Source organism: Mizuhopecten yessoensis, unplaced genomic scaffold (assembly GCF_002113885.1).
Source record: "Mizuhopecten yessoensis strain PY_sf001 unplaced genomic scaffold, ASM211388v2 scaffold11145, whole genome shotgun sequence".
Classification (NCBI taxonomy): domain Eukaryota; kingdom Metazoa; phylum Mollusca; class Bivalvia; order Pectinida; family Pectinidae; genus Mizuhopecten; species Mizuhopecten yessoensis.
Genome location: NW_018408902.1, coordinates 1,541,828 through 1,557,272, shown reverse-complemented (window position 1 = coordinate 1,557,272; position 15,445 = coordinate 1,541,828).

Sequence of the window (15,445 nt, the reverse complement as noted above, 5' to 3'; positions counted from 1 at the left end):
GCTTGAAGGAATTTCCGTAAAAACAAAATTCTACCATATTTGCTATTGCAAAAAGTCCACAGTCGTAACCATTATTTTGTTCCTGTACATCCAAAATTTTGATCGGAATACCACCTTTATCATGACCGTAAATGCTACACAGCTGAAGTTCGATCGAGGGAGTATTTACTGTATGATTTTCTTTAGATGCTAAACTGTCTAGAACAGATATTTCACCATTGCTTGTTTGGAAACTAGTAACCCAGTGATCTCTTCCATTATGGTGAACTTGAACAGAAGGTGAATTAACAGATTGAAAAGGGATTTGGTTTGTCCATTTGCATTTATTCAAATCATATACGGGAGCTAAGTTTGTCATCTGAAAACCATTGAAATCAGGAAATTGTTTAGACAATATTGTTTGTATTGAGTTAATTATATCAGAACAAACCCATGTTTTATTGAGAATTTTAAGTTTATGACTTTCATCTAAATTACCTACCCAAGGCGTCTGTACCGACTCTGTGTCTTCACTGACTCTACGTTTTTTAACAAGTTGTACATTATCTTCACTAATATTACATGTATCAGAGTTGTCTAATTGAAATCTGAGTTTCTTTTTTAAACCTGCTTCTTTGTTTACAGAGTTAAAGATTTTATCTTTTTTAATCGATTGCTTGTTAGGAGTCTTTGTTTGTTTGTTAGGAGTCTTTGTTTGCTTGATAGGAGTCTTTGTTTGCTTGATAGGAGTCTTTGATTTATCTTTTATTTTCGTAGATTTTGGCGTTTTAGGTGGCGTGATATCTACCATTACTGTATCATTATCTTGGTTTAGCGTGACTGAATCGGGTGCCGCAATTACCTCCCTGTAATAATCGTTACCTCTAGGTTTTTTTCTACCGGACTTTTTATCATTTCTTTTTAAACTGTTCTTAGATAACTGTTTTAAACTAACGGTTCTTTTACTTTCTACAATTTCGTCCCCCATTTTCATTCTAGCGGCCATGATGTGATAACAAGTTCCCGTAGACGGACATTGACAAGTTTCCTTTGGATATAAAGTGACTGCATATTTAGTGCCATTGTTCCCACATATGATGAAAGCTTTTTGATCTTCAACAAAAGTTATGCAATTATTTTCCAAAACTAATTTAGCTAAGCATACTTGGGACAGATTTTTGCTTGATGATTGACACTTATTTTCGAAAGAGTCTGGTGTATCTGCTACTTGAATAGTATCAGTTGATTGTTGTTGATTTTCGGTTTGGATATCGTCAGATATATCTACCTGTTTAGATTCCCTAGATTGAACTGCGTTAGTTTCTTGAATTGATTCACTGACTTGGTTTGTTTCTGTGTTTTCATTGGGAGTAGGTCGCGAGGATTTCATAAAAGACTCGTTTTTTACATTACCTTTTACAAAGTCTAAGATTTCGTCGGGGTTTAGCAGTTTCTTGGGGATGACTATTTCATCTTTTGGAATCTTAGCATATGAAAATTTGTCAAGAAGTTTGTATTGTCCTATTCCGGCCATTCCGGTCTGTATGTTGTAAAAATACCTATATTGTAGCAACTGTAAACTTAAAGTTAAAACATCTACTGGGAGTTCTTTACCTTTCACGTGAGTTTTCAAGACAGCGTTGATACTTTCTGATGCATTATTTGTGATACCCGACAAAGGATTATACAGACCATTGAACTGTTGAATGTTCCACTTTGCAGCGTGTAATTTGATGTCATTATGAAGGTGATTGTTGAAATAGTTTAATGCTAATTGGGACCATTTGCTTGTGTGAAGTTTGACTGTCTCGTCGAAATTTTCCTCATCTGACTGTAGAATTCTAGTTAAATCTTGTAAATAAACAGCTATCTCAGAACTATCTGCGTGATTCTTTTGTAACCAGTATTTGAAGTCTCTCTTAATATGATTCCAGCAGTACAGATTAGTGCAATTAGGTAACACTTTTTTAATTGCGTTAGAAACACCCTTTTCCCTATCTGTTATAATTGGTATATTCCTTTTAAAAAGTTTCGGGACTTTTTCACAGAGATAATCAAATAATCGCTCGTGACATTTTTGAAATTTCCTTTCGTGTACTAAAAATGCTAATGGAATGTTCGGTTTGTTTTCAAAAAGGATATGTTGAAAAATAACTGGTGTGACATAAAAATCTCCTAGATTGAAAGTTGTGTCATAACCTAAGCACATGGTCACTGAACTATCATCTAAATCTAACAATTGGTTAAAAACCTCAAAAATTTCTGGCAAACCAAGAATAGTTACTAAGTCAGGATATACTTTAATTTCATGTACGAAACCATCCAAATGATGAGCAAGTAAAACCAAATTATATATTTCATCCCTAGAAAGTTGTTTCGTTTCTCTTACCTTTTCTGTTGCATACTTTATTTGTCTTACATTCCTAGCATTGAGAACTCCTATATACTCACCGCTTTCTACGTTGCTATTTGTACACTGCGAATCGAAAATTTCTGAAGGGGACGAGCCATTTTCTGACCTTTTCTTGATGTCATCTAACACGAAAGGGCAAGTGCGAACAAACTCTGTACTGCTATTTTTGCTGTTACCATGTGGAAGAGGTGAATATTCCGTATGGTCACGTGTTGTTTTAGCAAATGTGATAGCGTGGATCGTCTTAAAATGGCGTCCGCAGATTTCATTGTAGTTCATTCCGGCCACCACTTTTGCACCGAGTTTGTAATGTATATTAATAAAAGTTATATCAGCTTAAAGATTATAAAATTATCTTGCTTAGAGTGGTCACCGAACAAAAATCGGTTCTGCGATTAACGAGGAATGGATAAAAAAAGACAGAAAGTTACGAGAAAGTTATACTTTTTTCGTCATTTTTCAAACGATTTCGATTCATTCCGGCCACCACTTTTGCGATTAATATGAAAGATGTGTTTAAACAGTTGGTATCATATTAACAAGTGCAAAATTCCCTTGACCAGAGTGGTCTCCGAACAAAAATCGGTTCAGTACTTTTTGAGATATGAGTATTTATTAGAACGAAAACAGTTGAAAATATTGCCATTTTTATTTCATAGTGGTTCATTCCGGCCACCACTTTCACTTCCAATATTAAATAATGGTACGCATAACTTATATCATTGTGACGGGTATAAAATTATCTTTCCTAGACTGGTCTCCGAATAAAAATCCAAAACGTATTAAGGGAGATACAGCCTAATATATACAATAAATCAACAAAAAACTCTCCACGCCTGAGTGCATTCCGGGTTTTGTACCCGCCCGCTATGTATCCCGATTTCGGTGACTTGTGGCCAAGCATGCGGCCGAAGCCGCAGAGAATGGCGCATGTTGTCAGCGGCGATGACAAAAAGGAAGGTGCTTCTACGGTATGTATAGCAGTTATTATGCAAAAACAAACATAATAAACGGACGTTTTACTCTAGTGAATTACAGCGTCACGAGGAACGTCTTTCTCCAGACGTGTTGCAAAATTTTCGAACTGCTTAGTTGCAAACTGATTTCACTTAAGCGTTGTTTGTGAGGATATTTGGCCTTACATTTCTTCTCATTCAGTTAAAAAAAAAACATGTTATAAACATTGTATTATTAGATTCATTGTGATGTTGGCTTTCATTGAAGTTTCAATTGTTATACTACTTGATGTTTTGGAAACTTAAACAAGTATAGTAGTTCTAAATATTATGAAATGACAGAAACATTAGGCCAAACAAATTACTTGTGTTTCTACTATCAGAAAAAAATAGGGTAGGTATGTATTAGCTAGGCATTTTATTGTTAATTTGAAAAATATCTTTACTGCGCTAATATAGAGCAGGAGTTCTGACTTTAACAGTGCATATAAAAACTTAAGGGTATTGTAGAACACAAATCTGAGATAAGTCTGGTTAACCACACTGGTGTCGAACACACCAATAAGTATAGTGTGTATAATATATCATAGTTTATACACATCATATTACTATTAGTGTGTCCAGTATCTGTGGGGTTAGCATAAACTCAATATTTGTTTTAAACTTTTAATTGGCCTTATATAATGATCATTTATAGGTCAGACAGGGTTTGGTTTCCAATTCGGAAACTAGACCTGTTAAAACAGTTATCATTTGTAATTTAGAGATTAAATATTTCTAAGCAGAAAAAAATGAACTATAAATATTTTTCAACCTTTTCTGAGTTGTACAATTTTAGAGTATCTTCTGTCTGAAATCTGAACATAACTTGTTTTATGATAAATGTGTAAAACAATTCCTCATACTGGGGTAAAGTTTTTCTATATATAGTCCCAAAAACTACAGATAAAATCCTTGAGCACGTACAAGATACAAAAATATATATTTTACGTCCATTTTGCAAAACATACAACATAAGCTACAAAGACAAAACATGAGTATAATAACAGAGACCAAAATATTACAACATGGAAAAATAAAATAAAAACATGTATGTACATGTAGTATACTGTAAGCTCAGAAAAAGAGTTTATCACTTGGAAAGCACTTAATAGGCACATTGAACACGGTAAGCACATCAGCACATGGTAATTTAAGCACATTTAGAACATTTGCATACAGCACATAAAAAACAAAACCATAACATGGAAAGCTTATTAGCACATAGTAGGCACATTTGCACATTGTAAGCAAAATAAAGGAGTGCAATGGACATCTCCATGTTTCCTGGTTAATTTCTTCTTTATGGAAACAACCAGGGGAGAGTGATGTTCTGCTTCATCTTTTGTATTAATGAAAACCGTGAATATCTAAGTGCGTGTGTTTAAACTAATTTTGTTTTGTTTTTACTGGTACCTTTTTATGTACACATGTTTTACCACCTAAGGAATTAGATGTCTTAAGCCCCCATATGATGTGCTGTTATAAGTTGAATTTAATGTACATTTTGTTTATATTTAGTTCTGCTACCAAAGAGATTGACTTATTGAAATGTTTTTGAAACATTTTAATGAACTCCTCAGCTTTAATGCCTTATTTCTCACTATACAAGCTCATATTGCTATGCCTCCTATTTGTTTGAATATCATCTCTAAACATTATTGCTGGTGCAGAAATTATATGGTAACTATGTTCTATTTTAGGGGGGGAAAGCAATCAATATTACAACAGACAGGGATGGTTATTGATGGGAGAAAGGAGGATGAGAAATAGGAACTGTACCAACTCTCTCATACCTTTGAGGACTTCATGAACTTTTTCAAAAGGCTGCAAGAACTATACCAACAGTGACATGACATTTTGAAATCTGTCAGTTACTTTATAGAGGAGGAACCTCTGACTAAATCATTTTCTCTCAGACACATGAAAGCCGAGTCCACAGATCCTTCCATCAGCGAATAGTTCAAATGTAGTTCAAATGCTTTCCTCGCAAACTTTTCCTTAATGGAGAAGTCAGTGATCTTTACTTGGAACAGATTGAATCTGTGAATATTGATGCTGAAAGCCTGATGAATGTGATTGAACAGCCCCTACTTGATGCTGAAACCCTGATGAATGTGATTGAACACCCACTACTGACTAAGGGCACAAATGTTGGAAACAACGTTTGTTTTGATCAATATAACACTATGGGTGGTGGGAGCAAATTGGAAAAAAAATTAAAAGTATGTTTTTAAAGATAGAAATACTGGTCATGGCTTCCTTTTAGTTTTTGTCCAATGAATTAAAAGTCAACGCAAATGTTAAGTAGTAAAAGAAATGTAAGATCCCTGGTATACATTGTACTTTTAACAATGCTTATGATCAATATCAATAAAATAAAATAAAAGTTATAATATGTAACTTGATATTTGTTAACTTCGCTCGATTTTACTGTGTCCAACATTTGATATTAAATCTTGTGTGATATATGAGAGGGATAGCACACAAGATTGTATCAATGTCAATGAAAGCAATTATTTCTTAAGTTTTCAACCATATTTCTTGAAACTTCATTTCTAAATTTCATACATCAATTGTTCAAGACAGTTTTAAGGTCAATTTCATTCAGTCAAGGTGAAGGCTACAGCTTCACAACCTGTTCATGTACATGTGACAGAGAAATTGTCAGTGCATTCCTAACTAAGTATTCAAACCAAATTTTATAAACCTTGATCCATCATTCTCAACATTAAATCATGCACTACCTGTTTGCATATACACAAGCAACCTCAACTTTCAATAAGTCCTGTTGTCAACATTTGTTGCACAATGCTATCAGTTCTGAAACCAACAATCATGACAACTGTAATAACATAGTATGTGTTCTAGCTGGTACATTTGCAGTACTCTTTTGAAATGTATTTGAAATTAATATGTGCATCTTATTTCAAATGCTAGCCTATGAAGATGATAAAGCTGAACATATGCTATAAAGTTGTTGTTTTCTTTGTGAAGAATTTATGCAATGGAAATAGAGGGAAAATAATGTAACTCTCCTAATCTTGTGTGTGTGTGTGAGTATGTATGTTTATATTTTGTTTATCTTATTCAATATTGAAACATACAACAATGTATCATATTGAATTAGAGTGCTTTTTATATTATTTGTTCATGGGAACACAGATTCAAAATAGTTCCATTTTTCATAAGAAGAGACCTTTTCACTGCAGTGAATATGTAAAACACTTTATTTAAAAGTTTTTCAAAATTATTGAGAGACTTGTAAATTTATGGGTAGCAGTAATCCACTTGCTTATCCACAATTTAGTTTCGGCAAGTAAACATCCTTATAAATATTGTTCTGTAACAATATACACTGACTGATGCAAAATTGAAACTTGAACAAAATTCACACGTATTAAAAAGCATGCCAACCCTGGTCGATGTGCACACTTTACAAGATAACTTGCTTGAATATATATTGATCAATATACAAACTTAGACGATAAGTTCAAAGTTGAGTGAAATCCATGCCTAATTAATTAGCATACTGTACTCTGATTGGTCAATGGTTTTATGCCAAGTAACTTTGTTAGATAAGGCAAGGGTTGATATCTTATTCAACAACAAAGGCAAAGTTCAAAGATGTTCACAATCTGTGCATAATCTATTCAATGGTTTAAAATAATCAGGTATTGGTCAAAGGGGTAAATGCCAGTTTCAGTTTTTAATGTTCTATGAAATACATTGTATGGACAAAGGGAAGCAATTCCAAATTCCTATGCAAATTAATTATCCAAAGGTTTAAAATGATATATTCTAGAGGAAACTTGGTACCACTCTTCTGACAAACCTATAAAGATATACTGTACACACAAGAAGAATAACTTCACAGTGGTACACTTTTACATAAAACTTTGATTCATAACAAATTAACAGTAAATCCTTCTGTACAATATGATGGGAACTTCGTCTTTATTTTGTTCTCCATTCCAAAAATAATATATATATCTTTGCCTTAGCTTTCAGTACTTTCAGTACTTTGATTTGATATAGGTCGTCCCTTAGCTCGAACGGGGGCCGCTGTTTGTACGCTGCAAGGATTCTCAAAACGATCGAAACGGCAGGCCGACGACTCTAATCAATGTTCTGAGGATGAATTTCTGTTCCTCCGAATGGACTTCAACACTGGAAAAGTTCAGGTCGAATGGTACCAGCCTACTGTGGCACAGAACAAGAATGGTTTCGTCGGTCTTTACGATAAAAGTGGAAAGAGGAAGACTTACGAACACTTGTTGCAGGAGACGTCTGGAATCAAGACGTTTAACTATTATATTAGCGATGGTCTAAATGTGCGTCTGTCCGACAGTTACAGTGAAAATATTGTCAGGACATCATATCCTTGGAATAACTGCGGATTTGGATGGCGGAAAATGAATAAGTTACCTTCTTCGTACGGAGATGTGTACATGGCGCTGACAGTTCAGGACGGCTATCCCAAAGTCGGTATTTCATTCTGTAAACGTAGAAATGTAACTAATAGCCATGACTACGTTGGTTTACAAAGTATGGATCAAGCATTTTCAGACAAAGAACAAGACTATAAGTGGATTTCAAAATTTAGTTTCGTTACTGCAAATATCTACCAATACAAATATGAACGAAGATTGGCAATGCCTGAGGGGTTCCGAGTGAAATACGTTTATGCGACTTCACGGAAATACTATTACGAAGACGTTTACGACAATGCGTCTCCATTTTGAACACCAGGTGGATGTACCGGTGTTGAAGCAACTTCGGGAAACACCTACGACGAGAATCCATGTAATACTGGAACTCCTTTGAGTCAAGAAAGCACTGTTTTAGCTGTGATTGTAACTTTGTGTTTGTTGATGATTTTAGATCAGTAGACAAAATGTATGACGTTTCAGGAAACCTCAAAGTTCAAAATTATTGCATCGCATAAACAATATATGTACGTCTTAGACACAAGTCTAATCTGTCAGATTAAAGTCATATGACATACAATGCAATCCAAAACAAAAGGTTTTATATAAAGTGTTTAATAACGTTTAAGGACTTCCCACCCTTCGTAATACACATGTTTTATATATGTCAACACCCGATTTCGAGACTTAACTTGGAAATGTGTAATCACACGTACTTCAGACGCATTCAAGAAGGTCGTATATAAGGCGCACAAACTCTTGGTCGCTACGACTTTTGTTTTCGAGCGAGTTACGCTCTGTCAGATAAATCTGTGAAAATAGTGGTTTGTAAAATATCAAGATCCCTATAAAATGCAAGTGCATGTGCGTGCACGTGATAACGGCATACCATGCGATAGCCTATGGTTACTTATGTACCTGACATGTAAATATACCATGCGAAGGCGGGCTATGGAATGACGTCCAAAGTGTACATGATTGAGAGTAATTTTGTTCCATAAAATAACAGTAAATTGACAATTAAATATAGTAATTTAATTTATTTCAGTCGTTTTTGGTATAGGAAAGAAAATAAGTGTCATTGTATAAATTCTATCCCTCTGCAAAAAGTTCCGTGTTTTTTTCAAGGTAGACAGCTCTCATCAAGTTCAAAATTATTGTAAAATGTAAAATAAATGGTTTATAAAGACTTTGTGTGTATTTGGTTCAATTTTTCACTCTTTTCGTATGACACTATGTGTCCTGTTTGCTTTAAGCTTGTATTAGTAACTTTTATCCATACAATTTCAATAAAAAACGCTTTTTGTAACATATTGTTGATATTTTATGATAAATAAAATATATGTAAGGTTGATGAGCAATGTTTCTTTTCATGATTTTATTGTTGTAATCGTTTTGAACAATGCCACACACTCAAAAAATGTGAAAGTATTGAATTTGACAAAAATTTAATTTTTCGGTATTTTTTACACAAAAAATCCCCAGATTATCGGAATGCTTAGATTTTCATAAAATCATCCCTACATATTGACATAACCAATTATGTGAAACTTTCATTGAAATCTGCTGGCTAATTGCGAAAGGATGGAGCCACCTTAAAACTACTACGTATGTGCAGATATTCCATGTGTTATAAAAGCAGCTGTTCTGGTCCCGCAGATTCTAGGCTGTGATGTGTTTTTCCCCGCATTTTATAGACAGAGAGGTATATACTACAAAAGAAACTAAAATACATATTTCCACAAAGAGGATACTTACCTCAAAATCAAGACGATTCTGTTCGAGTGATTTTATGATAGACAACACTAGATGTGTCTCTTATTAAAAGGATATACTCAGGTGATATTAGAAAATGTAAAAAAAATCAACAATTGTCTAAACCATGGTTATTTTAAAAGAATAATGTGGAAAGAACTGAAAAAAACGCTATAATATTGTTACCTTATGGGCACTGTTAAAAAAAATTTGACCTCCTGAAAACACCTGGATATTTTGAATGTTTCCGCCTATTGAATCACATATCTTGATACCTATGTGGTATAGAAGCTTAAAAAATATTATTTATCTCATGCATTCCATAGCAACATCATATTTCATTACACCTGCTCATTGGAATATACATAAATATTGCACCACCATAATGAAATGTAGATCAATGGTATATAGTACTACAGTTGTAGTGAGCTCAAGTCTTCTGTTACCTGAATCATAAAATACCCCCTTTTTTGACAGATAAGACTTTTGGTGCCCATCGGGCAAAGGTTACCCTGCCATTTAAGTCGGTTTTCTAACAGAAAGAAGGAACTGCATCTTCTCAAAATTAGCTAATACACCTTACATCTAACCATATTCAAGCAGCATATCAAATTTCAAGTAATTCCTATACACAGATGTGGAAAAAATTCTGTCAATCATGACCAAAACCTAGTAACTGTGTCGATCGGCACAGAAAAATGTGCTATTGATCCTGTTATAATTGTGATCTTGTGCGTGTACTTTTTGAAGCTCCACTGCCCCTTCACCTTCATCTTGCGATTCTGTCACATCTTTAATACTTTCGTAGTACTTTTAAGCCCTCCCTTGCCTTTCCCTATCTTTCTTTTGCCTTATTTTTTTTTAAATACGCCTTTTTGTTAACTTTACACTTTTGTTCTGACCGCTCAAGAATGTTGTCTGTCAATTCGTCAACAATGGCACCGAAAATGGGGTTGACTACGTCTAAAACACTTCAACCTTTTTGATCTTTTCGTAGTTATTCAAACACATTTACTTATTAATTCCATTGACCACAGACCGTGGTGATATCAGACAAGAAAAGCTCACCGTACTACTTAGAACCAGGGCAAAATGTGTAGAAGATGGAAAAGAATTTATTTTCCCGACGTTTGTAAATAATGCAATTTTTGTCTATATTTCAGTGTTTTCTGCTTTGAATATTATGTAATGTATAAATTACATATGAAGTTTTATCTTTTTCTCCTTTGTTTTCTTTTTCGCCTTTTCCTATTAGTGTTGATATATCACAAAATTATTTAACTTTACAATATCGTTATTTTGTCACATCACCTGTATATTATTGCAGACGTTGGCATTACTGTTTGAGGCCGATGCAAACAGGTTTTTCTGAGTGCTAGATATATAGGTGAAAACACCAGACTATATGACTTAATGCATTTTACAGAGGAAAACAATATTCCTACACTTTTGATTCTTGTTGATTTCGAAGAGCTTTTGACTCTGTTTCATGGCCTTTAATATATGAAGTACTCAGATTTTAACTTTGGAGACAACATTATAAATTTGATCAAAACTTTTAACAATCAAACCTCATCTGCAGTAATACAAAATGGCTTCCTATCAAACCTTATCCCTTTTAAAAGAGTCTGTCTTCAAGGGGACCCGGTTTCATTTTATCTTTTCTTACTTGTGGCTGAAATCTTGGCTATTCTGGTAAAAAGAAATAAAAACATAAACGGTATAAATGTAAAGTAAACACAGAAAAAAAACAAGTTATATGGATAGGCTCAAAGTTTGATGCAGATGTTTATCACCATCGATGGAAACTAAAATGGAATGTCACAACTTTCAATCTATTGGGAATACAATTTTCTATTAAACTAGTCAAAATTACAGACCTTAACTACAAAAACAAAACAAATGAGATATAATTAATGTTAAAACAATGGTCTAGAAGAAATATCACTCCTTTAGGAAGAATAGTAGTTCTCTCATAATCCCCAAAATAACACATCTGTTCATTGCAATACCTAACCCGAGCAAAAACACAATTCAGTACTTAAACAGTTCATTTTTCAAATTTATATGGCAGTCAAACACAGAAAAAAATAAAATACAAACTCTAATGAAAGATTACAAAGACGGAGGATTAAAAATGATTGACTTAGATAAATATATTACCAGCCTCAAACCAACTTTGATTAGACGGCTTCTCACAGCAAAAACAAAAGAATGGATTAATTTGTTCAACGTAGAAATAACTTGTACACTGGACAGATGTTCTTGAAGCTTGGGTAACCATCACAGAAAATAATCCTCCAAAAACACTTACAAATTTCAAGAATCAACACTATGGTATAACCCAAATATTTTGATAAATAATTCCTCTTTCTTCTATAAAAAACATGCATGTCAAAGGTGTAAAATTTGTAAATGACATTCTGCAAAATGATAACACTTTTCTCTCATCTGAAGAATTCAAACAGAAATACACTTTTCATTCAAAAAACTTTCTCCAGTATAGAAGCATCTGTGAATCAATAAAAAAAAGCTGCACAGACACTGAATATAGATTTAACAAAATCAGAGAACGACCACCCTAGACCCTTCACTTATATTTCACCTACAAATAATATCAAAATCCATCAAGGAAAGTAAAGATATGTAAACCACACTAATGAATAAACAAAAAACATGTCAAAATACAGCAGATCAAAAATGGTAATCAGATGAAAGAGTTAGTTCAATTAATTTTAACCAAATATATCAATTAGTAATTTACCCTTCCAAACCACAAGAGAAACAAAAATCCAATGGTTCCAATATAAAATCCTGAACCGGAATATTACCACTAATTCATACTTAAAAACAATTGGTATTAAAGATTCTGATACTTGTTCACTCTGTAGAGCACACCCTGAAAAAATAGAACACTTAATTTGGAATTGCATCAACACCCAACACTTATGGGGAAATATTAGAAGATGGATTTATAATTAACTTGGTAAAAATATTGACCTTGATATGAGTACAATTTTATTTTGGGTCACAGGAGATACTAATGAAACAAAACCAACTAACATCATAATTACATACACCAAATACTACAGGAAATTTCTCAATAATAGGATTGAAAGAATACCTAACTCAAACGTTTACGTACTAAATGGCCTTGTCACCTAAAAACATGCAAATCCAAAAACCTAACAAAACTTGGAATGAATGGAAAAACCTATTTATTTAAGTAAAAAGAAAAAAATCTTATTTGAAAACGAAAGCCTAATGAATGAACCGCCCTTAGGAATTACACTAATTAAATATTGTTGTCTTTTTTATATGTATGTGTTGCCATTTATACACATTAATATATACAATGTACATATAGATGATTAAGTGATCACTTGGTAAAATACATGTATTTTATACACCCAAAAAGGGCATAATGTACACTGTTGAATGTATCAACTCCTAAAACATTGATCTCCCTAGATTGTGAGTAGTTACATGTATGTATTTGTTGAGTATAGTGCATGTCTATATTTTATATCAATCTGATTAAAATCATATGTTACCTGGCTTCGTTAACTTCGTACTACGCCTACGTTCAGGCGGAGCCATGTAACAGATGATTTTAATCAGATTGTATGTATATGTCAATATGAATATTATACATGAACATGTATAGCTCTGTATGCGGGTAGATGTATATAAACATGTGTAGGTGTAGCAGTGTACAAACGTGCGCATATCCGCATAAAATACAAACAAGTTCTTACAAAGTAAAAAGTTTTGTATTGTTTTCCTCTGTTTATATTGCAAATTGTAAACTTGTACAAGTATAACATATGACAATGCCAAATTGTGTACTGTAACTATGATGTATCACAATGCCAATTTTATACTGTGTACATGTACCTATAATGTAATATGAAAAGGCGAAGCCTTAAAAGAGCGTAGCTTTTGTTGATCTCTGATATTTACTGATTCAGAATACTGCTTTCAAAATGAGATTAATAGAATCTCTCATCCCCTTGGGGGCGAGATAGGGGAATCACAACCCGAGGGGGAAGATTATTATGTTTGGCAATTTAAGAATCTTTCCCCGAGGGTTGAGATGATTCCCCTATCCCACCCACAAGGGGGTGAATGATTCTTTTTCTCTTACCCTGTTCTCCCAATGTGTATCATATACACAATGTAATGATAACGTTACATGCTAAATTCAGGGTTGACATGACTTTGATGGATTGTTGACGTGATGTCATTGTATTTTTGAAGTGACTTCATACCATTGTTATGAATAGGGGAATCCCCCGTCTCAACCCTAGGGTGACACTTATATAATTCATCCCTGATAAAAGTGATAAAATATTGAGCAGGAGACCCGAGGCTTTGCCGAGAGTCTTTTACTCAATATTTTATCCCGAGGGTTTGAATAACCTTATCCATACATACTTTTAGTATGCAAGAAAAGGAAATCTCACATCGGTAAAAGTGCGGATACACCTGTCCAGGGTAAGAGAAAAGATAAACTTTATTTAAAGTTGGCTAGTCGAGGAATAAGAATAAAATAAAAGCTCTAATGAGAGTAAGACCGACATAATAATAGGAGAACATTTTTGAACATTATTTAATTTTCCCTGTCGGAAGATCGGATGGCTGAACGAGCCCTGCCATGGGATAAGTTCGGACAGGCATTCGGGTAAGTCAGGCCCACGTCGGAATTAGCTTAATTATGACGTCATAAAGTAAGCAAAGTCAGATTTTACCGCCAATTTTTCGACTTTTTATGTGATACATGGGCCGAACTTGCCACAGTATTATTAGCCGAACCTGTCCGGGCTCAAATTGATACAGCAATATGGTAGTGAGTGCTTGAGTTGACTTTTATGTATATCATTTGAAGCTGTCAGTGTGTTGCACGTTTGATCGTAAAAAGGAGCAATTCCGTTTACAGAAAGTTCGCATAAGTAGAACGAAATCATGATTTTCTTTCTATCCTCTCAAAAGTAATTTTCTCCTGTTTAGTAATTTTACATTAGAGTTTTCCTCGTTTATTTGTGTGAATGCCCAACCAACTTATACTGCTAAAATCCTTAGAGTCGTAAATATTAGCTCCAAACAAAAATATCAGGGGTGGCCGAACTTGCCCTGGTCTCCCGTTTGCAGATTCTTTTGTATTATTGATGATTGGTAAAAATGTATTCACAATATAAATTTGTTGCATCAATGATGCCATTTTCTTCCAGTCAAAGCTTAAGTAGATACTTGGTCGAGTGGCGCAGTGGATAGCGCGCCCGTCTTCACCAAGATGGTTGGATTCAATACCGGTTACCTACCCGACCATGCGGGTTTTCTCAGGATACTCTATCATCCTCCCACATAAAGAATTAAATCCTCTGCGTGCTTCCGTCAGGTCACAAAAAGAATGATTGAGATAAGTTGGGAAAAAACTGTTTGGTAATTGCTATAGAAAAAAGTCCATATGACATATTTGACGTTAAGTCTAAGTAAACACTGTGGTCAAACGGCACTGTTTAGGTTCCGGAAATAGCGATCGCTTAAGCGAGGCAGATTATTGAAGAAATATTCCAGAAATGAAACTTAAAAGCACATTAGAATATAACGAATCAGTGAGTTTATCACGGCCGAAGTCGACAATCTCACAGATTATGTTAATAATTAACTCACAGATCTCCTTTGACACATGGTTTATGTATTTTTTCATAATTCAATGATTTATAAATTCAAAACACAAATTAACGAAAACATTTGTGTTTTTAAACATAATATAAACAATGATTGTAAATAACACCAATGGACATGCTACTGGATGGATAATAGCGACCAGACTGTAGGTTAATATCGATTGCGTCTTTATATTACTGTAT